Source organism: Alligator mississippiensis, chromosome 9, assembly GCF_030867095.1.
Source record: "Alligator mississippiensis isolate rAllMis1 chromosome 9, rAllMis1, whole genome shotgun sequence".
NCBI lineage: Eukaryota > Metazoa > Chordata > Crocodylia > Alligatoridae > Alligator > Alligator mississippiensis.
The window spans coordinates 68,579,051-68,606,175 of NC_081832.1; the positions used below are offsets into that span (position 1 = coordinate 68,579,051).

The 27,125-nt window shown below is 45.3% G+C and overlaps 1 long non-coding RNA gene across 1 annotated transcript; it reads left to right on the forward strand.

Moving 5' to 3' along the window:
* Positions 1-3,523: 3,523 nt before the first annotated feature.
* On the forward strand, positions 3,524-26,048 carry LOC132243400 (uncharacterized). Its single transcript, XR_009454932.1, has 3 exons — positions 3,524-3,628; positions 24,020-24,097; positions 25,149-26,048. It is a non-coding gene; the product is annotated as an uncharacterized LOC132243400 (long non-coding RNA).
* Positions 26,049-27,125: the final 1,077 nt, after the last annotated feature.

Consider the following 27,125-nt stretch of genomic DNA (forward strand, 5'->3'; position numbering starts at 1 on the left):
AGCTCCTGCAAACGCTTGTCTGTGCCCATACGTTTCATCTTTAGAAAACTTTATATGCATGCAGTGTCAGGCTCTTGGCTGGAAGGAAAGTGTCCAGCTACCAGTCCCCTAGTTGCGTCTCCAGACCATGGCACACACTGTGATAAAAATGGAAATATTTATTCTCAGAAAGAATGATCGAAAAGTCAGCTGGTTGTGACAGACTCCATATGGTTTGGTGTGGGGCCAAACTTTAAGATATTTTTTAAATTTTAAAATATTACTTAATTTTAAATTTTAAAATATTACTAAATTTTAAAATAAAACTTAAAATATTTTAAAGATGTAAGTAGTGAAAACAGGTTTAATAGGAATTTAAACACCTGCTTGAAGACCTAGCAACCTAGATGCTGCAGCATTGTATTCACGCGTGCACAGAGAGATGAAACAGACTGCAAAGTAAAATGTGATAGTTTGTAGCTAGACAGAGACTATCTTTAATGCCTAAGCTGAACAAAAAGCAAGCTGACAACCTAAGCGGTGAAATGTAAATCAGAGGTTAGAAAACCCAAACCAAACTGAACCAAACAAAAATGGACTGGTAGCTTTCATAATACTTTATTAATAATGCACACAAATAACTGAGAGTGTCCCGTGACATGCTTGAGTTAAACAGCAATGAATAAACTATAGTATGATCCTGCAAACATGAGTAGGATTTGCCTAGTTAGGGAACTTGTGCGCTCAGGATTAGAAAACAAGTACATAGGTAAAATCCTTCCTGCAGGCACTCGGACAGATTTCTCAAAGGCATTTAGTCTGGCACCCAGTGGATTTTGAAAGTGCCTAACTCCCATGGATTTCAGATTCCATTAGGCGCCTAAACACCTCTGAAAACCTGGCGCTTAGTACTTCTGTGAAATGATACGGCATCTTGCTTGACACATTAGACTACAAATAAAACGAAGGGAAGTCTTTAAGTTTCAGCGGTATGATAACTGAGCAGTTTTTGAGAAGTAACTGCCTGGTAGGACTGTCAGACACATGATGAGCTCCAAAAAGCTCAGGCCAATGCAAAAATAATTTCTGCAGATGTGCTGGTTATATTACATAGGAGGCACGCTTTACTGGCCTTTTGTTATAGTTGTTTTTTCATTTATGCTGGAGTGAGAAGCAGGAGAGATTTCCATCAACAGCAGCACACAGAGCATATTGGGAATTGCCTAGGTCAAATCATTCTATACCCTCATCAAACATTACTTTTAGGAATATTATGCCATATATTGGGTATATTAGTGATCTGCTTCTCTAAGTAAATGAAAGGCCAGTGTAGCCCACCTGTTTCTCAGAAAGGCAACCTCCCTTGACAAAGACAGAGTGGAGAGGGTTTATACGATTCTGCATACAAATGACTTATTTATTTGGGTAAGATTTTATTGAAATCCAAAAGAGAGATTTGACATATAATTGTAAAATGCTGATCAGCATGAAATAACACCTGCATGTTGAGCTTCCTGTTCTGTATAGTTGATAATATTTCTCTATAGATATATGACTAAAATAAGGAGGTAACGCATATTATCCTGTATGTACACGTCTACATAGACAACCTTAATGGATCAAGACCTTTCCCTCCTACTCGGAGCACACATAACTAGAGGAAGTGGCCGGGTGGAGCAGCTAGCTAAGAAGCTGAGCAGTTGCCTTTCAGTGTTTGCAGAAGGGTGGAAGGGGATTCTTCTCCCTTTTGGGCAGTGATACAGTTCATTTGTGTGATATTGTACACCAGTTAGAAAAGACATTTTTTTTGGTCTGTATGCAGTGGAGAGTGAGTCACCGTCTTTAGTTGCCCCTCTCAGTCGAATCCTTAAAGAACTGGATTCTCAGAATCCTGCAGTGTTGTGGCTAATTGCTCTCTGCAAAAACTAATAGCAAAAATTAAGGATATGAATAGACAGAGTTGTTTACAGAAGGACATGCAAATCCTGGGGAAATATATGCAAATGATGCAGGGGTAAAATTGGGATTGTGTGTGTCCCAAACCACTTAGAAGAGTGTTGCTGTGAAATGTATTATAATTAATAATAATAATAACAATAATAAAAAGCAAAACAAAGCAAAGCAGCCCCCCTGGCTTTCAAGCAACTAATTAGCATGTTTCAGAAAAAATATTTTATTCCAATATTTTGTGATTCAGGCCTGTGAGACTGCTGCCAAGCATTTCCTCTGCTTAATGACTAGCTGGGACTCGATCTCATTCATCCATTCTCACTAGAGAGGAAGCAGACAAATGCTTGAGCTTAAAGCAGGGATGTGCTAGCTCTTTATGCTGGATTTGCTGTTCTCATAGGGCAGTTGGGAATTGGAGAGAATTAGAAAAAAATTCCCTTTCATTCTTGCTTCCTCCATCTCTTAACTACCCTATTGATCTCCATACTCGGCAACTTATGTTTCCTTAGTTCTGACTTTCCTGGACTTTTTTTTTTAATGTGATTTTCCTTGAGTAGCTCAAGACAGTCGCATTGTCAACCATTTCTGCACTTGCCTCAATTGCTGGGTTCTTCAATTGCTCAGTCTACATCTAAAATTGCCTACCTCTGCTCATTTAGCATGAGGACTCCAGTTTGAGTAAGAAGAAAGAAAGGCTGCACCAGAACTTTCCCAGGTGACTCAGGGGAACTTTGTTGATGGTGACTGCGTGGCTAAGTCAGTATTTTAAAGGCATTTCTATCTCAGGGTAATCTCTGCCTACCATAAGGAGGCATACTGAAACACCTAGAAACTTTGACAAGCAGTAATGAAAGCTTTCTATAAAACCTGCCTGCCAAGGGCATGGGAGTGGCCTGTCCTTGCATTGGGACCCCTGCATTAGGAGCGCTATGGGCTAAGTTCTGTTCCTCTCATGGATGGAAATGGCACCCAATGAGTAGGTGAAAAGGGAGCACCCCCTGTCAGTATCTTGCTTCTGGCAGCAGGCATGCTATGCTGTCTGACCCTATTTTACTACCAGGCAAAATAAAATCTCGAATTGTGTGCAAGTGCCAGAGACTGCATGCATACCATTTTGGTACATAAAGTATCTACAGATCATGCCTGACCAATCTGGTTGCCTTCTATGATGAGATGACTGGCTCTGTGGATGCGGGCAAAGCAGTGGATGTGATATACCTTGACTTTAGCCAGGCTTTTCATACGGTCTCCCACAGCATTCTTGCAAGCAAGTTCAGGAAATATGGGTTGGGTGAATGAACTGTAAGAGAGACAGAAAGGTGGCTGGATTGTCAGGCTCAACAGACAGCGATCAGTACCTCAAAGTCTAGTTGGCAGCTGGTATCTAGTAGAGTGCCCCAGGGGTTGGTTCTGGGGCCAGTTTTGTTCAGTATCTTTGTAGCAGGACAGGAAGGTGCCTGCTGCTGAGAGAGCCCGGAAGACTCCTCAGGTGCTGGTTGCCAGGGCAATGGGAGCCAGCAAACGACCCACACCTGCCAGCGGTCAGCTGGCAGTAAGGGCCAAGGCCTGGCTCTTATGAGGGGGAAGCTGAGGCCAGAGGCAGTTTCCTACTGGTATCTGAGACCGAAGGAGTTCCCTGCCAGCAGCCAGGGAGAGAGAAGCTCCTGGAGCAATGATGCGGGGAGAAGCCTGACTGCAGGTACCGCTAGCAGAGTAAAGGGGAGCAGCTCCGAGATAGCTGAGCAATGTCGTTACAGCCAGGTGGCTTAGGTTTAAGTTGTAGCCAAGAGGCTTGAGTTTATGTTGCAGTTTGTTTAACACCGGTGGTTTGGGTGAGGCTATAAGGGGATGGAGGAGGCCTCATAGGGGACTTATGGTAGAGTGAGGACCTCAGCCCCAGTGAGGGCACGGAGTTTGGGGGTACAGACCCCAGCTCCAGAGCAGAGCCCGGTGAGCGGGCAGCCTTGCAGAGGGAAGAGCCCCAGTGAGGGCACAGAGAGCCCCAGGAGAGGGGCAGTATTACGGAGAAGCCCCAGTGAGGGCACGGAGAGCCCCAGGAGAGGGGCAGCATTACGGAGAAGCCCCAGTGAGGGCACGGAGAGCCCCAGGAGAGGGGCAGCATTACGGAGAAGCCCCAGTGAGGGCACGGAGAGCCCCAGGAGAGGGGCAGCATTACGGAGAAGCCCCAGTGAGGGCGCGGAGAGTCCCAGTGAGAAGGGCAGCATTACGGAGAAGCCCCAGTGTGGGCACGGAGAAGCCCCAGTGAGAAGGGCAGCATTACGGAGAAGCCCCAGTGAGGGCGCAGACAGTCCCAGTGAGAAGGGCAGCATTACGGAGAAGCCCCAGTGTGGGCGCAGACAGTCCCAGTGAGAAGGGCAGCATTACGGAGAAGCCCCAGTGTGGGCGCAGACAGTCCCAGTGAGAAGGGCAGCATTACGGAGAAGCCCCAGTGTGGGCGCAGACAGTCCCAGTGAGAAGGGCAGCATTACGGAGAAGCCCCAGTGTGGGCGCAGACAGTCCCAGTGAGAAGGGCAGCATTACGGAGAAGCCCCAGTGTGGGCGCAGACAGTCCCAGTGAGAAGGGCAGCATTACGGAGAAGCCCCAGTGTGGGCGCAGACAGTCCCAGTGAGAAGGGCAGCATTACGGAGAAGCCCCAGTGTGGGCGCAGACAGTCCCAGTGAGAAGGGCAGCATTACGGAGAAGCCCCAGTGTGGGCGCAGACAGTCCCAGTGAGAAGGGCAGCATTACGGAGAAGCCCCAGTGTGGGCGCAGACAGTCCCAGTGAGAAGGGCAGCATTACGGAGAAGCCCCAGTGTGGGCGCAGACAGTCCCAGTGAGAAAGGCAGCATTACGGAGAAGCCCCAGTGTGGGCGCAGACAGTCCCAGTGAGAAAGGCAGCATTATGGAGAAGCCCCACTGTGGGCGCGGAGAGTCCCAGTGAGAAAGGCAGCAGTATGGAGAAGGCCTTAGTGAGAAGGGTGGCGTACAGAGAAGGCCCACAAAGCTTAGATACGCAGGACACCCGGAGCAGGAGAACTGTGGCCAAGTGGGGGAGAGGTAGCCTCCCTATAAAAACATATCATCAAAGTCGTGGCGGGCGAGAATAGGAGGATGCAAGTCTGAAGCTTGGCACAGTAGAGGAGGCAGCAAGGGCTAGCACAGCGACCCTGCCGTCCCTCCTGTTACAATCTTCATTAATGATCTGGAAAACAGGATGGAGTGCACCATCAGCAAGTTCTTGCATGACAACAAGCTGGGGGGAGTAGTGGATACTTTGGAGGATAGGACTAGGACAAGTGCAAAGTCCTGCACTTAGGACAGAAAAATCCCATGTACCGCTACAGGCTTGGGACCAACTGTGTAAGCAGCAGCTATGCAGAGAAGGATCTGAGGGGTTGGAGTGGACAAGAAGCTGAAAATGAGTCAACAGTTTGCTTTTGTTGCCAAGAAGGCTAACAGCTTACTGCTCCTACTAATGCAGCCCAGGATGCCGTTAGCCTTCTTCACAACAAGGGCACCCTGCTGGCTCACATTCACCTTCCTGTCCACTGTGACCCCCAGGTCCTTTTCTGCCGAGCTGTTGCTTAGCCAATTGATCCCCAGCCTGTATCGGTGCATGGGATTGTTTGTTCATAAGTTCAGGACTTTGCATTTGACTTTATTGAACCTCATGAGATTTCTTTTGGTCCAGCCCTCCAATTTGTCGAGGTCTCTCTGAATCCTAGCGCTACCCTCCAGTGTATCTACTACTCCCCACAGCTTGGTGTCATCTGCAAACTTGCTGAGGGTGCACTCCATCCTGTCACGTCCCCCAGCCCCCTCACCATTTTTGTTGCCCTGCACTGGACTCTCTCCAATTTGTCCACATCCTTTTGGTAGTGGGGGGGCCCAAAGGTGAGCACAGTACTCCAGATGTGGCCTCACCAGTGTGAATAGAGGGGAATAATCACTTCCCTGGACCTGCTGGCAACACTCCTACCAATGCAGCCCAGGATGTCATTAGCCTTGGTAACAAGGGCACACTGCTGGCTTACATCCAGCTTATTGTCCACTGTAACCCCCAGGTCCTTTTCTGCAGAGCAGCTGCCCAGCCAGTCAGCCCCAGCCTGTCCTGGTACATGGGATTGTTCTGTCCTAAGTGAGGGACTTTGCACTTGTCCTTGTTGAACTGCATGAGATTTCTTTTGACCCTATCCTCCAATTTGTCTAAGTCATTCCAAATCCTAGCCCCATGCTAATTTACTACTCCCCCAGCTTGGTGTCATCCACAAACTTGCTGAGGGTGCAATCCTTCCCATTTTCCAAGTTGTTAATGAAAATAGTGAACAAAACTGTCCCCAGGACCAACCCCTGGGGCACTTCACTTGATATAGGCTGCTAACTAGACGTTAAGCCCAATGATCCAATCAGCTTTCTATCCACCTTGCAGTCCATTTCTCCAGCCCATAGTTCCTTAACTTGCTTGGAAGAATGCTGTGGGAGACTGTTTCAAAAGCCTTGCTAAAGTCAAGGTATATCACATCCACTGGCTTCCCCATATCTGTTACACAGATTGCCAATTGCTCAAACCACGAGTGAGACTTTATAAAGGGGGATAAGGCAAGGTGCCACATTTATTGATCATATGGGTTACACATAGAGGTTTGGGCACACCATTCATACGAACACACACAGATCATCATACACATCATTACGCACAGGCATACGCGTACACAAAACGACCATTTTATCCACACATACACCAGATACAGTTATTAGCAATAGTTGCTCAATATCAGCCCAGGGTGGCTAACCCAGACTTATTGAGTAGATGATGATGATTTGAAGATAACAGCTGGAGTGGGGTGAACAGATGCATCTGTGCTCTGGTGAAACAGCAGTAGAGAAAGAGACTTGCTCAACTTGGCATTTTGAAAGTGTTCTTTTATAGGGATTGGCATCTCTTGTTTCAGTGCTTTGGGGGTTTTTCTATACCCAGCTTCTGTTTTTGCAGTTGTTCTTCTTTTGTCTTCAGCTTATCCTAGCCTTGGAGTGTTCTTGTTACCCGTCTGGCAACGTTTCTTCTTCTGTTATCTCCTTTGTGCTCAAGCTTCAAAGGGATTCTTCAGCCGTTTGTTAGTTAGTTACTGGTTGGTAACTTACATTTGGTGCCTTGCTGCTTACGTAAACAGTTAAATCTTCTTCTCCCATCTCTGCCATTCTCTCACCAGTCATCCTTTTATACACACTCATACATAAAGGCTATGCAGAGTTCATTCACTTATGTCAAGCAGAAGGATACAAAATGGAGTTTTTGAGTTGCTTACAGGATAAGACTAACATGGTTATATTTCACTATTATTACACTCTACGTTAACATCAGCTACATTAGTTCAGTTCATGCTATGTATCTACAGAGCCAGTCATCTCATCATAGAAGGCAATCAGGTTGGTCAGGCATGCCTTGGCCCTGGTGAATCCATGCTGACTGGTCCTAATCACCTTCTTCTCTTCCAAGTGCTTAGAAATCTTCACCTCCGTTTTCTTGGGTAGGGACCGGGACTCCCCCACCATGTTTTAAGACTGACTCGAGGGGAATGCCTCAAGACCTAAGGTTGAGGAGGACCAGGTTAGAGAGCTTCTGGAGGGGCTGGACATGTTCAGGTCAGCAGGTCCAGATGCTCTCCACCCCAGGGTGTCGAGGGAGCTAGCAGGGGTTATTGCTGGGCCCTTGGCACAGCTTTACGAGTGCTCGTGGTGCTCGGGCCAGGTGCCAGATGATTGGAAGATAGCCAGTGTGGTCCCCATCTTAAGAAAGGGAGGAGGGAGGACCCGGGCAACTATAGGCCCATCAGTCTTACCTCAATCCTGGGGAAACTCTTTGAGGAGATCATCAAGGAGCACATCTGTGATGGGCCGGCATTGAGGATGATGCTCAGGGGCAACCAGCACGGTTTCATTAGGGGCAGGTCATGTCAGACCAACCTGATTGCCTTTTACGATCAGGTCACAAAAGCATTGGATGCAGGTGGTGCCATGAATGTAGTCTTTCTGGACTTCAGCAAGGCCTTTGACACTGTCTCCCACCCCATCCTTGTTAAAAACTGGGCGACTGTGGCATCGATGCCTACATGGTCAGATGGATTGCTAATTGGCTGAAGGGTTGTACTCAGAGGCTGGTGGTGGACGGGTCATATTCGACCTGGGGGGAAGTGGGCAGCGGAGTCCCCCAGGGCTCGGTCCTTGGGCCCACACTGTTCAATTTCTTTATCAGTGATTTGGATGACGGGGTGAAAAGCAACCTGTTCAAATTTGCTGATAGCACCAAAATTTGGGGTGAGGTGGGCACGCTAGAAGGGAGGGAAAGACTGCAGAAAGACCTGGATAGGTTGCAAGGGTGGGCTGACAAAAACAGGATGCATTTCAATACGGACAAGTGCAGGGTGCTGCACTTGGGCAGTAGTAACCGGCAGCACACTTATAAGATGGGAAACTCCCTTCTTGAGAGCACGGAGGCAGAAAGGGATCTTGGAGTCATCATTGACTCCAAGATGAACATGGGCCGACAATGCGAGGTCACGGTCGGCAGGGCTAACCGGACCCTATCGTGCATCCACAGGTGCATCTCAAGTAGGGCCAAGGAGGTGATCCTCCCCCTCTACGTGACACTGGTCAAGCCACAGCTGGAGTACTGTGTCCAGTTCTGGGCACCCCACTTCAAGAGAGATGTGGACAACATTGAGAGGGTCCAGAGGGCCACCCACATAATCTGGGGACAGCAGGGCAGACCCTACAATGAGAGGCTATGGGACCTGAACCTGTTCAGCCTTCACAAGAGAAGGCTGAGGGGGGACCTTGTGACTGTCTATAAACTCACTAGGGGGGACCAGAAGGGTTTGGGGGAGACCTTGTTTCCCCTAGCGCCCCCCCGGGATAACCAGGAATAATGGCCACGAGTTGTTGGAGAGTAAGTTCAGATTAGACATCCATAAAAACTACTTCATAGTTAAGGCGGCTAGGATCTGGAACCAACTTCCAAGCAAAGTGATGCTGGATCCTACCCTGGGGGTCTTTAAGAAGAGGCTCGATGCCTACCTGGCTGGGGTCACTTGAGCCCAGTTTCCTTCCTGCCCAGGCAGGGGGTCGGACTTGAAGATCTACAAGGTCCCTTCCGACCCGACTGCTATGATTCTATGGTTCTATGAAATGGATTCCTTGAGTATCCGCTTCATGATTTTTCCAGGGACTGAGGTGAGGCTGGCCAGTTTGTAGTTCCCTGAATCCTACCTTTTCCTATTCTTAGATATGGCCATTATGTTTGCCCTTTTCCAGTCATCTGGGACCTTTCCTGATCACCATGAATTTTCAAAGGTGATGGCCAATGGCTCTGCAATCTCATCAGCCAACTCCCTTGGCACCCTCTGTACATCCCATCCGTGCATCCCATCCATGTATCCCATGCATCCCATCCATTCATCCAACCAGGACTTCCTTGGTTTGTTTGCGCAGTACAGGTATTGCTCCGGATAGGCTCTGGATAATGGATATTTCTGCATGTAAGTACCATTATAAAATATTACTTCCATTCAAAATTGCTGCTTTTGACATTGATGCAGAAACACTTTGACTCTGATCTACTGACCAGGAAGATATGGAAGGAACTGTCTTCGTACTCAAGTTTCATACCAACAAGTTGCCTCTGTGGGTCTGGATAGGAGTGATCAAATCAAACCTCCTACTGTAGCCTTATAGGTTGGCTGAGAGAGAATAAACTGCACATGTGGCAACTGGCCAGTAGTCTCACAAAAAGCTGGGGAAGCACTGACTTGCATGTATTCCTGACACATCACAGAGGCTTTTTAATACCTTCTAATATGATACAATGGAAAGAATAATGTCTCCACAAAGTTATGCCATATCATATTTTATTCAACTAATCCACTCGGCACTGTGTATTTTCCCAATTTGTATGCAGACTTCTTTATTTATTTATTTATTTTTTTGGAGTCAAATGTTTAATGACTGACAACTAAGAAACAAGCCTGGATCCATTCCAGCCCTTGCATAAAAATGCACCACATAATTTTTCTCTAGTAATGCAAGCCTCGTTATTTGAGTCAGTTTGCAAGGATGCGGCACATCATGTTTGTTTGCTCAGTAGCAGTTGGCATCACCCAATGGACATCCTACAGTGGTGGGAAATCAAGACCATGAGAATTATATTACTTATTCTTAGGCTTTTGCCACTCGGTGTCACGTGGCTCCAGACCACCTGCTGACTTTCAATTCCATATTTAGAGTTTTCTTTTTTTCTAATTACCCTGACATACTTAGTGCTAGGAATTTTTGCCTTTCATAAATAAAACAGGGTAGTTCTGGAGAACTCAGAAGTTTTTTTTTTTTTTTTTTTTGACTTTTCATCTCTTTATCATGTATCTATTTTGTTTCTACTAGTACCCCCTCTAATGAGCAATGTACCTAGGGCATCACATGCCATTTAATTAAAGCATCAAACCAAGGCTCGTTTTGGTTAGAATTAAAGCTTGGGGGTGGTCTGATGTGACTGCATGCTTTGAGGGCAATAAGGGTTGCTCACATATTTTTTTTTTTTTAGCATAAAGCGCTGCAAACTGGTTGACTTGGGCTAGCTATGCAAAGTAACTTGCATTTTAACTGAAGCTTGCAGCTCAAATTCTACCTTGGGTTTAAATTAAAATTACCTCTTCTTCATAGCTATTTTAACCTGAACTAACTCATTCAGATTAGCCAGAGTTAAACACATTTCTTTTTCAGCTTAAATCAGCAGTTCTCAACCTTCTTGGACTCAAGAAACCCCTTGTCAGACTCAAGGCACCCCTTGTAAAATACCAGCTCTTAGTAGTTGCCTGTTTTGTTTTTTTTTTATGTAGAAAAAAAAAATAGAGACATTTTTCTGTTGAAAAGGTGTCAGAGAGCCCAAAGCAGGTCAGCTTTTTTAGCACTATGGAGTCCCATTTGAAATTTCAGGGCTTATCTTGTGACTCATGTTGGCACACTACCAGTGCTAGCATTGCACCCTATGGCACCTTTGAAAAGATTTCAAGACACCCCAGGATGCTGGCAGCCTAACTGAGAATCAATGATACAGACTTTGTTTTGAAGTTTTTCTGTGGTCACTTCTACGTAGCTAGTGCTAATGTGTGTGTTGTGCCTCTCGCTGCTGCTACGTGGGCAAGGGATGCCTCACCTGGGCAGCAAGGAGCTCACAGCAGCAAGGAGCTTCCTGCTGGGCTGCAGAGGCCCTGGGAGAGGGCAGGAGGGTGGGGAACCCACTCCCACCCCTGCCCCACACAGATCTGGGGGGGCGCGGGTCCCCCCAGGAGTGCACACAATGGCGCAGAGCTCCACAGCAGACAGGCAGCAAGGGGAGAGGAGGGGGAGCCAGGCTCCCTGCTCCACTCTGCTGCAGCAGCTGCTGCCTCCTGAAGACAGCAGCTGGGGCTCAGGTGCTGCTGAGGGGGGCAGGGGATTGTGGACCCAGGTCCCTGGCACTGGGGACCCCTTCCGGTAGGGCTTGGGGGGCAGCAGGCTATGGGTAGGGGGTGAGGGACACCAGCAGGGCCAGGGGGCTATGGTGGTGGTGGTGGGGGTAGTGAGGAGCACTGGCAGGGCCAGGAGCATTGGCAATGCATAGAAGGTGCACGTAGGTGCACATGCATTCCCTGAGATTGCAGTGCACCCCCTGCAAAAAGTGCCACCGATGCTGCTGGCGGTGTCTGTAGGTGGTCCCCAATTGCTGCCCCACCAACCCCCAGTGCTGATAACACCGTGGCCACCTGTGAGAGCTAGCAGCTCACTGCTGCCACAGTCCTGCCACCACCGCCTGTGGGAGCTCACTGTGCCCCCCCAGCCTCCAGAGCCACGCGGCATTCATGGCCAGGAGGGCTCTGGTTGGGGAGTGAGGGGCACCAGCAGGGCCAGGGGGGCTGTGGCTTGGGAGTGATTTTTTTTTTTTTTTTTTTCCCATGATAAAAAAACCTAAAATCAAATGCCAAAATGTATAGGTGTTTAGAATTTGTTTTATTATAGTAATTGAGGCACTGGCAGGCTTCCAAATTGCTTTAAAATTGTAATTAAATCAAGAAAACATTGGGTTCAACTGATACCTATATAGATATATATCTATATAGATATCCGTGATTAAAATGAAAGGCTAGATATAGATCTATATCTAGCCTTTCATTTTAATCACTATCTAGCTAGATAGCTTGCCTTTCATTTTAATCATGGATTTTGAGTTTTTAATCAGAATTTGCAACTTTTTATCAGGGAAAACCAGGATCCCTGTTGATTATCCAGTTAATTACATCTTAAGTGTAATGTCTCTTCAGGACCTGCGAGTAATATTTGGCTGTGTGATCAGCTGCATTATTCATTGACACCTAGTTTCAGGCATGGTGCATTGTGATTCATCAGTATCTGAGTCTGGCTGCCTCTTTTTGTAATGCATATAATAGATATGACAATAGGATGCTCCACTGACACAAACAGAGGCATTGTGGTGAACAGAAGTGTTCTCGTCTCTCACTGGGATGCTGTCACCTGCAATGTTTTCAGGAAAAGAACTTGGCTCACAAGTCAGCCATCAGAGGATGCTACCAAATATCTTTTTAAAAGATCTGTGTTTGCTTTAACAGTTGTAGAATATTTTGCATATTCCTGGGAGCAATGGATAATGAGATCTAAGTTTGGCTTAGGAAAGAAAATTCTTCGAGAGGATGAAGAATTGTTTAGGATATACAGCCAAAATAGCAATGCCACCTCTGCAGTAACACACATCATGCATGAGTGATGAGGCTTCTGGGTATGAGAGAAATGAGACAAGAGGTCTGTTAAAATACAATTCATTTTTACTTCATAATTATCAGGATCCACAATGATGCATCACAAAGACATCAATATTCTGAACTATAATATGATTTGAACATTTTTTTTTTTTTAATACAGAAGCAGTTCCATGAGTAATACTTCAGATTATTTTGAATTGACTTGTATTATGTTAGTCATATCATTTTAACAGACACAGTAATTTATGGAAGAGACTTGGAATAAATGTCAAGTATCCCACTGAAGTTTGATTACTATCTTCGAGGAACTGAAGAATCAAAACATAAATTGGAATGAGACACGGAAGAATTTAAAATTCATATTATTTAGGCACTAATTGCTTTTGGTAAACTAAGATATTTGGTCACATCACGTGATATTGCTATATGATGGACAGTTTGGCTATATGATCATGACCGACACTGTATAAAGATGTAGAAATCAAGTAGTACTAGAATAGTTGATATGTATTCTTTTTAGCAGAGGCATGGGAACTTGAATAAAAAGTTGTAAGCCTGGCTCTGTCTTCTGTAGCTTTGGTTAAGTTGTTTAAACTCAATTTTTGCCTCGGTTTACTCAGCTGCAAAATGAATATGAAATATAGCATCCCCAGGATTTGTTGCCATGTAATGTTTGTAAAGAACTTTGAGCTCTCTATGGACATTGCTCTAGAAAGTAAACACTATTATTTCTGAACTCCTTTAAGAGCTGCTGCTGCATAAGTGCTTGTTTGAATTAGCTTTTGTCTGGACTATAACGTGCTCACACTTTACATCCATTGACCAGTTAAATACCAATGTCCATAATAAAAATAATTAAAGATGGAGAGGGGCTGTTCAAGATGAGCACCAACTTCTTCCACTGTGCATATTGGCATATACGCATTTGATTTTCTTTAACATTTGGTTTAATTATTTTAAACAACACAGCTTAACGGTCTCAGATATTAAACACGGCATGTTTGTACACTTTAAATGGACTAACTTAGTCAATTCTATGCGGTGTAATCAAGGAGCCATTACATTGCATTCAGAATTGCAATGCTGAAGTCGTAATAAATCTTTGGGTTCATTTTTGTATGCAGCATCTTGGTTGTTCAGACTGTTTGCAGCAGGCGCAACATATTTGGGAACAGGGCAGTTTGCAAGTCAGTTCACAGGTCAATTTGTCCATCCCCCTCTTTGAAGGGGAGCCTTTAAGGTAAGCTCTTTCTTTAATTAAGAGTAACTAACCTACATATATTTAGTGTAAGTAGCTAAAATGCAGCAGTTAGACCAATACTTAAGTCCCTTCTTTAACTAGAATCCAGAGTTTGCTAGGGAGTTTGCCTGGAAACTCTCTCTTGCCTTCCTTCACTGTAAGCTTGGTGAGAGGAAGCAGATTAGCAGGGAAAAGGGAACCTTTTGGGACCAAGAAGCAGTGAACAGGCCAGCTTACAAGGGAGTTTGCTAGGGAAGGTCTGCTTGGAAATAGGGGGAGGGCAGAGAGAGGTGATGGATTAAGACACCCCGAGAAGTGGCTGAAGGATGTCACAACGCTGGAGCCACTGCCACTGCCAGCTCTTCATTTGCTTGCATCTGTGAGGGGTCTGTTCAGGCAGGACCATTCATCATTGAGGCTTCTGCCCAGTCCCAGGTTTGGCGCTGTGGAGGCTGCGGCTTGCAGGTTCCTTCCAGTGACAGCCAGGTGAGGGAGTGCCTGCGGTGTGAGCGCTGCCTTCTGGGGGTGTCCCTCGGGGACCAGGCAAGAGAGTTACAGGAGGAGGTAGGATGGCTCCGAAGCATCCTCCACCATGAGGACTTCTTTGATTTGATACTTGAGGGAGACCTGAAGGACTGCCAGAGGCAGTGCTAGAAAGGAAGAGGACATAGACTCCCAGAAAGATAGAAGCTGGAAGCTTGTTATCTCTGGCAGCAAGCAGAAGTTTTCATCTCCACCTGCAGTGGTTTGCCTGGAGAACATATATGGAAACCAAGAGCAGGAGCACAAAAATGCCAGGCCAGGCATTGCTAAGGTTGGGAGGACTGAGACCACTGCCACTCAGAGAAAGCAATGGGTGGTGGGGGTTGGAGACTCCCTTCTGCTGGGGACGGAGGGATCCATTTGCCAGACTGACCTGTTGTCTCAGGAGGTCTGCTGCTTGTCTGGAGCCTGGATCGAGATGTCGTAGAAGGATTACTGAGACTTGTCCGGCCCTCTGACTACTACCCCATGCTGCTCGTCCATGTGGGCATCGATGATACTACCAGGGGAGACCCTGAGCAGATCAAAAGTGACTACAAGGCTCTCTGTTCAAGGGTGAGGGGAAAAGGGCTTAGGTGCTATTCTCCTCAATCCACCCAGTCAAGGGGAAGGGACTAGGCAAGAGCAGATGCATCTTGCAGATCAATGCATAGCTGTGCAGATGGTGTCTCCAGCAGGGCTTTGGCATCTTTGCTCATGGGATGTTGTTCCAAGAAGAAGGACTGCTAGGAAGAAACAGGATCCACCTAATGAAGAGAGGGAAGAGCAGGGGTGGGCAAAATATGGCCTGCAGGCCAGATCTGGCCCACTAGGTGACTGGATCCAGCCCACTGCTGTCCCCATGGCTCTCTCCATGGGGCCGTGGCCAGCCCATTCATGCTGGGGCAGCCTGCACTGGGCTTCCACCAGTGCCCACTGGCCCAGGCCCTGGCCAGAAAGCAACTCCTGACAAGGCAGTTCTTGGTGCAGCTGTAGCCAGGTGCTGCTCTGTGCTCCCCACCTTCAGCAGTGGCTCCTGCTTCTGATCTTGCCCCTGCCATACTGTGCCATGCTGCTCTGGGGTCACAGTTTTAGCCAGGTGGCTCCTCAAGCTCCAGGTGAAAAGCATGGCATGGTGCTTCAGGGGCAAGATCAACAGCAGGAGCTGCCACTAGAGGCAGGGAACACAAAGCAGCACCTGGATGGACTGTGGGCACTGGTGGGAGCATAGTGTGGGCTGGCCCATCATGAATGGATGGACCTTGGCCCCATAGGGAGTGCTGTGGGGGCAGCATGGACTGTACTGCCCAGCCAAACTCTGCTGCATGTGCCCCCCTTCCCCCCCCCCACACACAGCAGGGTCCCAGGTCCTAGTGCCCAGGCAGCACCCTCTCCATAGACATGCACAAGCATACCCACCCTCCCCACACCCCAGATAGTAGGGGTATGTGATCACAGCCTCTCCTTCACCTCCCACTCCTGAACACTGCTCCCTGCCCACCCACCCACCCACAAACCCATAGGGAGTTTGGGTGAGTTGTTGCAGGGGGAGTGGTGCTGACGCAGCCTGTGACAGCTCATCAAAACTCCCTATGTGGCCCTCAGGCCCAAATAGTTGCCCACCCCTGGGGAAGACCATCTTTGAAGACAGGCTCAGTAAGCCAGCAAAGAGAGCTTTAAATCAGGTTTGCTGGGAGATGGGTAACAAAGCCTTGATGTAGGTGGGAACTCGGATGACCTGGAGGAAGCATAAACGGGATGGGGTAATGCACGGGAGGCCGCCTCATTCTTCCTGGAAAACTACCAGGGCAATCAGCTAGGTAGTTACCTTAGGTGCTTGTACATGAATGCACAGAGCCTGGGAAACCAGCAGAAAGAATTGGAAATCCTTGCACAGGAAGGACAGGCAGGGGAGAAGAGGAGAAGGAGTTGAACTATATGTAAAAGAACCATATGATTGCTCAGAGCAATGAAACAGTATGAGACAGACCTGTTGAAAACCTTTAGGTTAGGGCCAGAGCAAAGAGCAACAAGGGTGATGTCATGGTGGGTGTCTACTATAGACCAGCAGGCCATGAGGATGGGTAGAGGAGGATGAAGCTTTCTTCAAATGGCTAGTGCAAGTTTCCTGGTCACGGTCCCCGGTTCTCATGGGGGACTTCAATCACCCGATTGTTGGGAGGACAATACAGGAGTGCACAGGTGATCCAGAAAGTTTTTGGGACAACTTCCTGGTACAAGTGTTGGAGAGGCCAATTAGGGGCCATGCTCTTCTTGACCTGCTTCTCATAAACGGGGAAGAATTGATGGTGGATGTAGTAGTGGGTGGCAGGTTGGACAGCAGTGACCGCGAGATGAATGCATTCAGGATACTGACAAAAGGAAGAAAAGTGAGCAGCTGAGTATAGACCCTGGACTTCAGAAAAGCCGACTTTGACTCCCTAAGGGAACTGATGGGCAGGATCCCCTGAGAGACTGGTATGAGAGGGAAAAGAGTCCAGGAGGTCTGGTTAGATTTTAAAGAAACCTCACTGAAAGACGGGAACAAATAATGTCAATGCACAGGAAGAAAAGCGAGTATGGCAGAAGACCAACTTGGCTTAGCAGGGAACTCTTCGATGAGGTAAAACACAAAAAGAAAGTTTACAAGAAGTGGAAACTTGGACAAACGACTAGGGAGGAGTATAAGAGTATCACTTGGGCATGGAGCGATGAAGTCAGGAAGGCCAAAATACAATTGCAGTTGCAACTAGCAAGGGACATGAGGGTAACAAGAAGGGTTTCTACAAGTATGTCAGCAACAAGAGGTAGGTGAGAGAAAGTGTGGGTCTCTTATTGAATGGGGGAAGCAACTTAGTGACGATGATGATGAGAAAAGGTTGAAATAAATGCCTTCTTTTACTTCAATCTTCACAGGCAAGGTCAGCTTCCAGACTACTGCACCTGACGGCACAGTTTGGGGAGGTGGTGAGCAGCCAACTGTAGCAAAAGAACAGGTTAGGGACTACTTAGAGAAGCTGGACTCTGATGGGGCTGGATGGGATGCACCTGAGGGTGCTGAGGGTGCTGGCTGATATGATTGCAGAGCTGCTGACCATCTTTAAAAACTCATGGTGCTTGTGGAGAGGTCCTGGACTAGTAGGAAAGGGCAAATATAGTGCCCATGTTTAAGAAAGGGAAAAAAGGAGGATCTGGGGAACTACAGACTGGTCAGCCTTACCTCAGCCCCTGGAAAATTCATGAAGCAGGTCCTCAAAGAATCAATTTCTAAGCAGTTGGGGGAGAAGGAGGAGGTTAGGAATAGTCAGTATGGGTTCACCAGGGGCAGGTCATGCCTGACTAACTTGATTGCCTTCTGTAATGAGATTACTCTGTGGATGCAGGGAGAGCAGTGGACTGCTTTTGACAGGTTAGATGAATGGACTGCAAGGTGGCTATAAAACTGGCTGGATTGTTGGACTCAAAGCATAGTAATCAATGGCTTGATGTCTAGTTGGCAGCAGGTATCAAATGGAGTTCCCCAGGGGTCGGTTCTGGGGCTGGTTTTATTAAGTATTTTCATTGGTGACCTGGAAGATGGGATGAACTGTACCCTCAACAAGGTTGCATATGACACCAAGCTTGGGGGAGTAGTAGATACACTGGAGGGTAGGGATAGGATACAGAAAGACCTCGTCAACTTGGATGATTGGACCAAAAGAAATCTCATGAGGTTCAGTATGGACAAATGCAAAGTCCTGCACTTAGGATACAACAATCTCATGCATTGGTACAGGCTGGGGCTGACTGGCTGGGCAGTAGCTCTGCAGAAAAAGACCTGGGGGTTACAGTGGACAAGAAACTGAATATGAGCCAATGGTGTGCCCTTGTCATGATGAAGGGTATGGCATACTCAGCTGGATTAGTAGGAGTGTTACCAGCAGACTGAAGGAAGTGATTATTTCCCTCTATTCGGCATGGGTGAGGCCACATCTGTGGTATTGTGTCCCATTTTGGGCCCCCCCGCTATAGAAAGGATGTAGACAAATTGGGGAGAGTCCAGTGAAGGGCAACAGAAATGGCTAGGGGGCTTGACATGACTTCTGAGGAGAGGCTGAGGGAACTGGGCTTATTTAGTTTAGAGAAGAGTGGGGCGGGATTTAATAACCACTTTCAACTACCTGCAGGGTGGTGCCAAAGAGGATGGAGCTGGACTGTTCTCATAAGTGGCAGATAACAGAACAAAGGACCAATGGTCTCGAGTTGCAGCAAATTAAGTTCAGGTTAGATATTAGAAAGTACTTTCTCACCAGGAGGGTAGTTAAACGCTGGAACAGTTTTCCCAGAGAGGTAGTGGAATCTCCATCCTTGGAGGTTTTGAAGACCTAGCTAGATAAAGCCTTGGCTGGGATAATCTAGTTGGGGATGATCCTGCTATGAGCAAGAGGTAGGACTAGATGACCTTCTGAGGTCCCTTCCAATCCTAATTTTCTATGATTTTGTGATTTGGCTTCTCTCACTGAAAAAATACTGATTTATTTTATTCCTAGCTTCCACTCTTAGTAGACTGCTAAACCAAAACCTTTGGTTTAACTAGAGATTCATACACAGAGGAGAAACACAGCATGCATTCTTCAATTATTAACAGAGAATCCAGCATTTTGAAAAACAGGCTGGAAACTTTTATGGTTGTTTCAGAAAATTCAACTGTTGACACAGGCTAATACATGGGAGACGTCATTGTCTGTCTCTGCATTCAGAGTGAAAAGCTCACCACTAAGAAACAGAAATTCAGGTATAATTACTTTTAAAATACAACTCAGATGTTTAAAAGCATGGAAGAGAATAATTAAATACAGGTATCCTTACCCATGTCCCCATAATGATGCTCTGAGTTTCATCTCATCAGAATCTGAGAAATGAGGATCATAGGGAAGTAGGGCTGGAAGGAACTTCATAAGATCATCTAGGCCAGCATTTCTCAAGCTGTGGGTCGCAACCCAAAAGTGGGTTGCAAAAATATATGAAAGGGTCTAGAACAAACTTTTCAAATGGATCATATTTTGCATACATTTTTGCTGAGTCCAGGTTTCTTTATGGTCAGATGTACTGTGCAGAAAAGTATACCTTATAAACTTTTGCTTAGACAAATTGTTTACTGAAGGCCATCGTTCCCTCCTCTCCTTTGATAGTCCATATGACACTGACTCTGTATACCATAGTTGTGTAACTAGTGTTGTACATGCATCCAGTATATCAAGCTATACAATTTTTTAGGCCTGGGTCACATACTTAGAGCACTTTTATGAAAAGATCTATTGCTAACATAGTGATGAAGCGTGTGGATTATATATGTACCAATTTGCATTCATAGATTAGAATATCTATAGCAAATTGATTTTAAAACCAAAGCTCTCTGGTATACATTTTTGATACTCTGATCACTAGTTGTCCAGGAACAATTTCTGCTCCAAATAAAATTGGCTCAGATAATAAAGCTTATAGATCTCAAACTAGATAGGAGCTACTATTGGTTATGACATTCCAGCTGGGACATTTCTAACGCTGAAGCCTGCCTAAAATGTCTTTACACAATATACATAAATGGAAAATGAGAAGTTGCTGGTCAGTGCTGTAACGGGGACACAATTTTAGCTGTCTGTTCTGATACTTTCAATTGTTCAAAGATTAATTACATTCTGATATTTATAATGGTGATTGATTGACAGCTATGGTCCTCTTGACAGGTTGTATTTTACTGTTAAATGCGTAGACATAAGTGCATGCAAATGTGTATTTTTAGATGAGGTAACGGAAGAACTTTCTGAAAGGTCTCTGAAGATTTTAAGATGCAGATTGGCTCTTCTTCATATTTCTTCTGCTTCTTGTTATTCTTTTGACTTCTTGGTTTTATAGTCCCACTCTGAATATATTAGAACAGGTTTGGCTGGATGAAAATATAATTTGTGCCCAAAGAAAATTTCAGTGAGATGCAGAGTTTTGTGTAATACTGAGAGACTTGTGACACAGCACCTCGCAGATTATACGCTACTGCTGCATAAGGTCCAAACTGGTGTGGAGCTGCATCACATTAGGAGCAGGCCAGGGGGTGAACTATGATACACAATCACAGTTTTTCCCTCTGCTTATCTCTTTGCTTCAAAACAAAACATGCAAGGACAAGGACATCTCAAAAGCACAAATTGCTTACTGACAGTGTTGGATCACTTGGTAACCATTTGCTTATGGCAATTACCACTAATTATTTCGCTGAATTGGAAATGCAGAAAAAATAATCTATAACGGATGCTGGGGACACATTACTGCACAATAATGAGATTTTACAACACGCTGAGACAGAAAATAGCCCGTTTTAAAATATATATTGTATATGATGCTATATGTATTACATATTTAAAAGAAATGTGCTTTTTGATATTTGTGATATTTCTTACCAAACCTATTAAATGTAAAGCAGTAGGTATTATTTATGTATGTAGTAAGCAATTCTTGGTAATTTAGAAAGTACATAAAGTGCATCCTAATTTTATTTCCCCCAGGTACATACATGAGGCTCTATCTAAGCTAAAATTAGCCGCTGCTTTTCCCTAGACCATCTGTGGATGCAATTCTACCCCACAGAATAAAGGCAGATTGTAACTGGAAAATCACATCCAGTCAAAGCACATCATGTCTTGAAAGTCTTTCCTTTCCAGGAGGGGGGTAGGGAAGAGAAATGCTGTAATCTCAAAGTAGTTTATCATATATGTTTCCCCTCTGTCAGCTAGTATTTCTCTATTCTGTTCCCAGCTCTGCTCCTGTCAAGTGACCTTGACTTTGGATTAGGTGTAAGACAAATCATCATCTTCCTATTTTGTGCTTCCAGTTTTCATTTGTAAAATGGTATTTATATCACATGGATGTTGTGGGAATTGGTTTTATTAAGAGCATTTTGGGATAGAATGTATCCCACTGAAAGATAGAGTGTAAGTGCTGACTAGGACTGGTTATGAGCTTTACTTAATTACATTAATTCATTAAAGCTGAAAATTATTTGGAAGAATATTAATTGGTCATAAGGAGGTATAACCGTATATGCGACACTGGTCAGGCCGCAGTTGGAGTACTGCGTCCAGTTCTGGGTGCCGCACTTCAGGAGGGATGTGGACAGCATGGAGAGGGTCCAGAGGAAGGCCACTCGCATGATCAGGGGCCAGCAGGGCAGGCCCTACAATGAGAGGCTACGGGACTTGAACCTGTTCACCCTCCACAAGAGAAGGCTGAGGGGGGATCTAGTGGCCATCTATAAACTTACCACGGGGGACCAGCAGGGATTGGGAGAGACCTTGTTCTCCCGAGCATCTCCCGGAGGAACAAGGAATAACGACCGTAAGTTGTTAGAGAGTAGGTTTAGACTAGACATCAGGAGGTGTTACTTCATAGTCAGGGCGGCTAGGATCTGGAACCAACTTCCAAGGGAAGTGGTGCTGGCTCCTACCCTGGGGGTCTTTAAAAGGAGGCTTGACATTTATCTACCTGGGGTCATTTGAGCCCAGTTTTCTCTCCTGCCCAGGACAGGGGATCGGACTAGAAGATCTACAAGGTCCCTTCCAACCCTACATCTATGACTCTATAAACTACCAAGAGCTAAAATAAAAGGTGACTTTTAACCATTGTAAAATATTTAAAAAAAATATTTTAAGGCTTAGCACAAAGTCAAGTATGTTTTCAAGGCTCTGAAAATAACTTTCACAAGCTCTGCAGTAAGTTGCATGGACAATTGTGATGAAAGGGAGCTTTTCAGTTCTGCTACCATGCCATCCAATCTTTTTTTATTCTTCAGACATAACCACTACAAATCCCTTTTTAGGATTTTGGCAAGGCTACTTCAATAGTTGCTTAAGGTAATAAAAAATACCGTAAGTAACATCTATCAAAAATGGCATTTAAATTGTATCCATTAGTATGTTGTAGCCATGATTCTTAACGGAAACCGATGTCCCATCTCTGTAAGTCAGTATAACTTCAGTGGAGTTGCTGATCTTCTGCATAAGAATAACTGTAAGAATCATGTCCTATAATTTCATCCACCAACTGTGTACAGTCATTACCACCAGAACAGAGAATATTTTCTGTTACTGAACCTTGGAAGTATACATCTCCAAAAAGCAAGAATTTAGAAGCCAGCACACCATCCTGGCTGAAATAAATAACCCCATTTAGCTTTATACATTAACCCACCAAAAAAATGAATACCGTTTTTAAAATTTCCTGAACAGTGGTCTCTATACTGATCTGGACTTCCCCATGATCAGCCAAGGAAGTTTGATTTGGATCAGTATTTGGGAGAGAACTGTAAAGAAAACCTTGTGGTATTGTAGACACTGGTACGGATATAGAAAATACCCTTTTGATGCCCAAGCAACATGATGAAGAAGCGAAGGTGTGCTGGAGGTATTATATTTCATAGATGACCTGAAGCTTATAGGTGAAATTCGGGTCTTACTGGAATCGGTAGGAGTTTTGTGTCATTTTAGTGGAACCAGGATTTTAGCCTAGATCTTGATGTCTTACATAGGTGGATCTAGGATCTCCTAAAGTGGGGAGGCAGCACATCCCCAGGTGGGGGTGGGGGTGAGGTGAGGCATGGCTGGATTCTCCAGGTCAGTGGGAGACACTGGGAAGCTGGGCAGGAATCAGTGAATCACCAGTGAAGGTGGGGAGGACCTGCCCTCCCCAACTGATACTGCTGCCACAGTCTCCAGCTGACTTGGGGAGGGTGAGGGAGAGGGGGGCCCAGAAAGGTGCTCCAGCTGGGTGCTCTGGGGAGCGGCTGTGTGGGCTTCTGCGTTTGCCTGGGGACAGCAACAGCCATGCACTCTTTCCTCCTGCCAATCCCTGCTCCACTGCGGGGAGACGGGGCAGGGAGCAGGCGCTGGAAGGAGGAACCTGCATAATGCTGTCGCTGTCTCCTGTTGAGCGGGGCACCATTCATCGCCACAGTCTACAGATGGAGCAGGGCAGGAACAGCTCTGGGGCTCCCTCTTCCCCCAGATCAGCCAGGGATAGTGACAGAAGTGGGGTGCATCCATACCGCTGCACCCCTCCTGACTTCTTGTGAGCATTAAAGATCCTTACAAGAAAAAAGCTTCAACTTCACAGCTAAATTTAAGTTCAGAATAACTGTTAACATCAACCCTCACTTCCTGTCCATAGCAGTTTACTTTGTGCTTCTGCATAGCTCTTCACTCCCAAATGGATGATGTTTCAAGGGTGGCAAAGTGATAACATTGTGTTTTCATAGAAGCATAGAAAATGAGGGTTGGAAGGGACCTCAGGAGGTCACATCTAGTTCAATGTCCTGGTCAAAGCAGGACCAGCGCCAGCTAGATCAAGCTAAACAAGGCTTTGTCTAGTCGGTTCTTAAAACCCTCCAAGGATGGAGCTTCCACCACCCCTCTGGGTAACCTGTTCCAGTGTTTTACTACCCTCCTGGTGAGAAGGTTCTCCCTAATATCTAACCTAAACTTTGCTTTACCACAGCTTGAGACCATCGGTCCTTGGTCTGTCATCTGCCACCACTGAGAACAGTCCAGCTCCATTTTTGGAACCGCCCTGCAGGTAACTGAAGGCTGCTATTAAATCCCTTCTTAGTCCTATCTTGTCTGGACTAAATAAGCCCAGCTCCCTCAACCTCTCCTCACAAGTCATGTCCCCCAGCCCCCTCACCATTTTTGTTGCCTTTCGCTGGACTCTCTCCAACTTGTCCATATCCTTTCTATAGTGGGAGCGGGGGCGGGACTGGGCACAGGACTCTGGATGTGGCCTTACCCATGCCTAATAGAGGGGAAGAATCATTTCCTTCTATCTGCTGGCAATGCTCCTACTAATGCAGCCCAGCATGCCGTTAGCCTTTTTTACACTAAGGGCACGCTGCTGGCTCTTATTCAGTTTCTTGTCCACTGTAACCCCCAGGTCCTTTTCTGCAGAGCTGCTGCCCACCAGTCAGCCCCAGCTTGTACTGGTGCATGGGATTGTACAGGACTGCATTTTTTTTATTGAATCTCATGAGACTTCTTTTGGTCCAATCCTCCAATTTGTTGAGGTATCTCTGAATCCTGGCTCTATCCTCCAGTGTATCTACTACTCATAATTTATAATATTATAGTTATATCATACCTTTCTTTTTAGTCACCTTTCCTAGATGTAAAGGCATAAAAAGACCACCTGGAAGCAAAACACTTTCTGTTCATCATATCTCCAAAACAACAAAACCACACACACAATACATTCAAGCTTCTAGCTTGATATCAGCATTACAAAATAGGCAAGCTTCTGATTTATTTGTTTAAAAAGCTTATACATTTGAACAGCTGAACCATTCTAGGATTCAATTTGATTACTTTCCATTTATTTCTCTGTTTTTGTTTACTCATTTTAAAAACTGATATTTAGATTAAAAATTTGGTCTGGGTCCAGGCCTCAGGAGTGTTAAGGCACTTTTAGTTCAGTAAGAATCTGGCCTATTGTGTCTTTGTGTGTGATTGGGCATGAGTATCCAGAAAAGATGACTCTTGGCTAATATGCACTAATTAATAGATAATGTATCCTATTGAAAGTCAAGCTAATGGCTCCCACAAGCACATTAACAAGCATTTCTTTTTTATTATAGGATCTCATGGTTGCTGGAACTGGTTAAGAGAAAAATATAGTTCTCCTCATTCTATCATGCTGATATGGACTTAGAAGAAACTCTGGATTGCAACATGTAATGTATTAAATCCTCAGTGGGGTTATCTAATTTTACTAAGGAAAAAGCCCTGTCCTGCAAGGTATCTGTGGCTATAGCTTGTGTTTATACCAATTCGTTTGTGGGATAGAAGCCTATTTTTGTTTGACTGTTGGGTTCAGTGCAATAATATATTATGACCACTGTGCCGTCAGTGCTGGAGAGATTGCTGTAATATGGATGATGATTTCCTGTGCTGTATAGATAGCCTTTCATTCAAATGAATCCCTCAGTGTTTTGCCCATTGCACTGATTCATGGTACAAGCTATTCCATATTTAATATAGTTAATTTATTTTATAACAAAACCTCCTTTAACCACTCTTAAGTCTTAATAACCCCCTTTAATCATTTTTCTGTCTTGTGCTCTGAATACTAAAATGCAGTGTGTACCTGATGCCTCTACTACATCTTACAATATATAGCAGAATTGGCTAAAGACCTGAACAGGCCGAAGTGATGCAATATCCTACTTAACAGCATCCCTAAAAGGTACAAGAACAAACACTGTAACAGCTCTGCACAAATGCCTCTGTGGATAATGGCAAAAAGAGGACTCCATTTCTTACTATGCTCTTCCCACCAAAATGGTGGGAAATACATTTGGGAAGCAGCAGCAATAGCTTGAGACATGCTGAAAACAATCTTTGGGGCTAGCATCCACCCTTTTAAAATTCACTCCATAAGGCCAGGCATGGTGCTCATTGGTTTGTTTGGACCTTTGAAAATTAAAGTAGGCCCAGAATTTTTACAAAATTACCTGTGATTTGGGATATTTTAATAGAAGGGTGGCCAATTATTTCAGCTGGAGGGCTGCTTAATGACTTTTGGTGAGCTCATAGACTCATTAGGGCTGGAAGGGATCTCGGAAGATCATCGAGTCCAGCCCCCTGCCTCAGGGGCAGGAAGTCAGCTGGGGTCATAGGATCCCAGCAAGATAAGCATCCAAATGTCTCTTGAAGGGGTTCAAAGTAGGTGCTTGAACCACCTCTGGCAGCAGTCTGTTCCAAACCCTGGGGGCTCGGACAGCAAAGAAGTTTTTCCTTATGTCCAGCCTGAAACGGTCATGGAGGAGTTTGTGACCATTCGACCTTGTCATCCCTTGGGGCGCTCTGATGAACAGATGTTCCCCCAGATCCTGGTGAGCACCCCTGATGAACTTATAGGTGGCCACCAGATCACCCCTGAGTCTGTGCTTTTCCAGGCTGAAGAGTCCCATGGCCTTGCATTAAAAGGCACTTAGGTGGTTCTGATAGGCATGAACCATTATAGTCCTTATGATTTGAGGACTACAGTCAATCTCTGCAAAGAACCAGTGATTTGGAAACACAAAGTACCAAAGTAATGCTATGTGAATGCATACAGACACATAATAAATAAGGGTGTTCTGCAAAGCAATGGTTTAACAAAAAGGTCATCATATTTCCTATGCTTATGAGCTCAGCTATATTGGTGAATTGACCAGGGAGTCCTAGAATAGAGGGAGAAAGCTGGTTCTCAGTCTAATGAGACAGACTTAATTTCTCAATTATTTCTATCATATTAATGAATTACTATACTATATTACTGTTACTACCTTTGCCTGGTGGTATTGGATATACACTTGGTGACACAGGCAGATTCTTTGGATTGCTATTCATTTAATTGAGTGCTAATTTACTTTAGGAGTTATGCAAAATAATCACATTCTCAAAAATAAGCAAAATGAAAGGGTAAAAAATGGCTGATGTTTGATTCAGTTTCTTAAGGATGAAATTGAAGCTCTGTGGGCACTTGCCATATATCTTATAACTTGCTGCATCACTATCTTTATACTGATTCACATCATTATGCAAATGCCATAAATTGCAATAAAATCAAT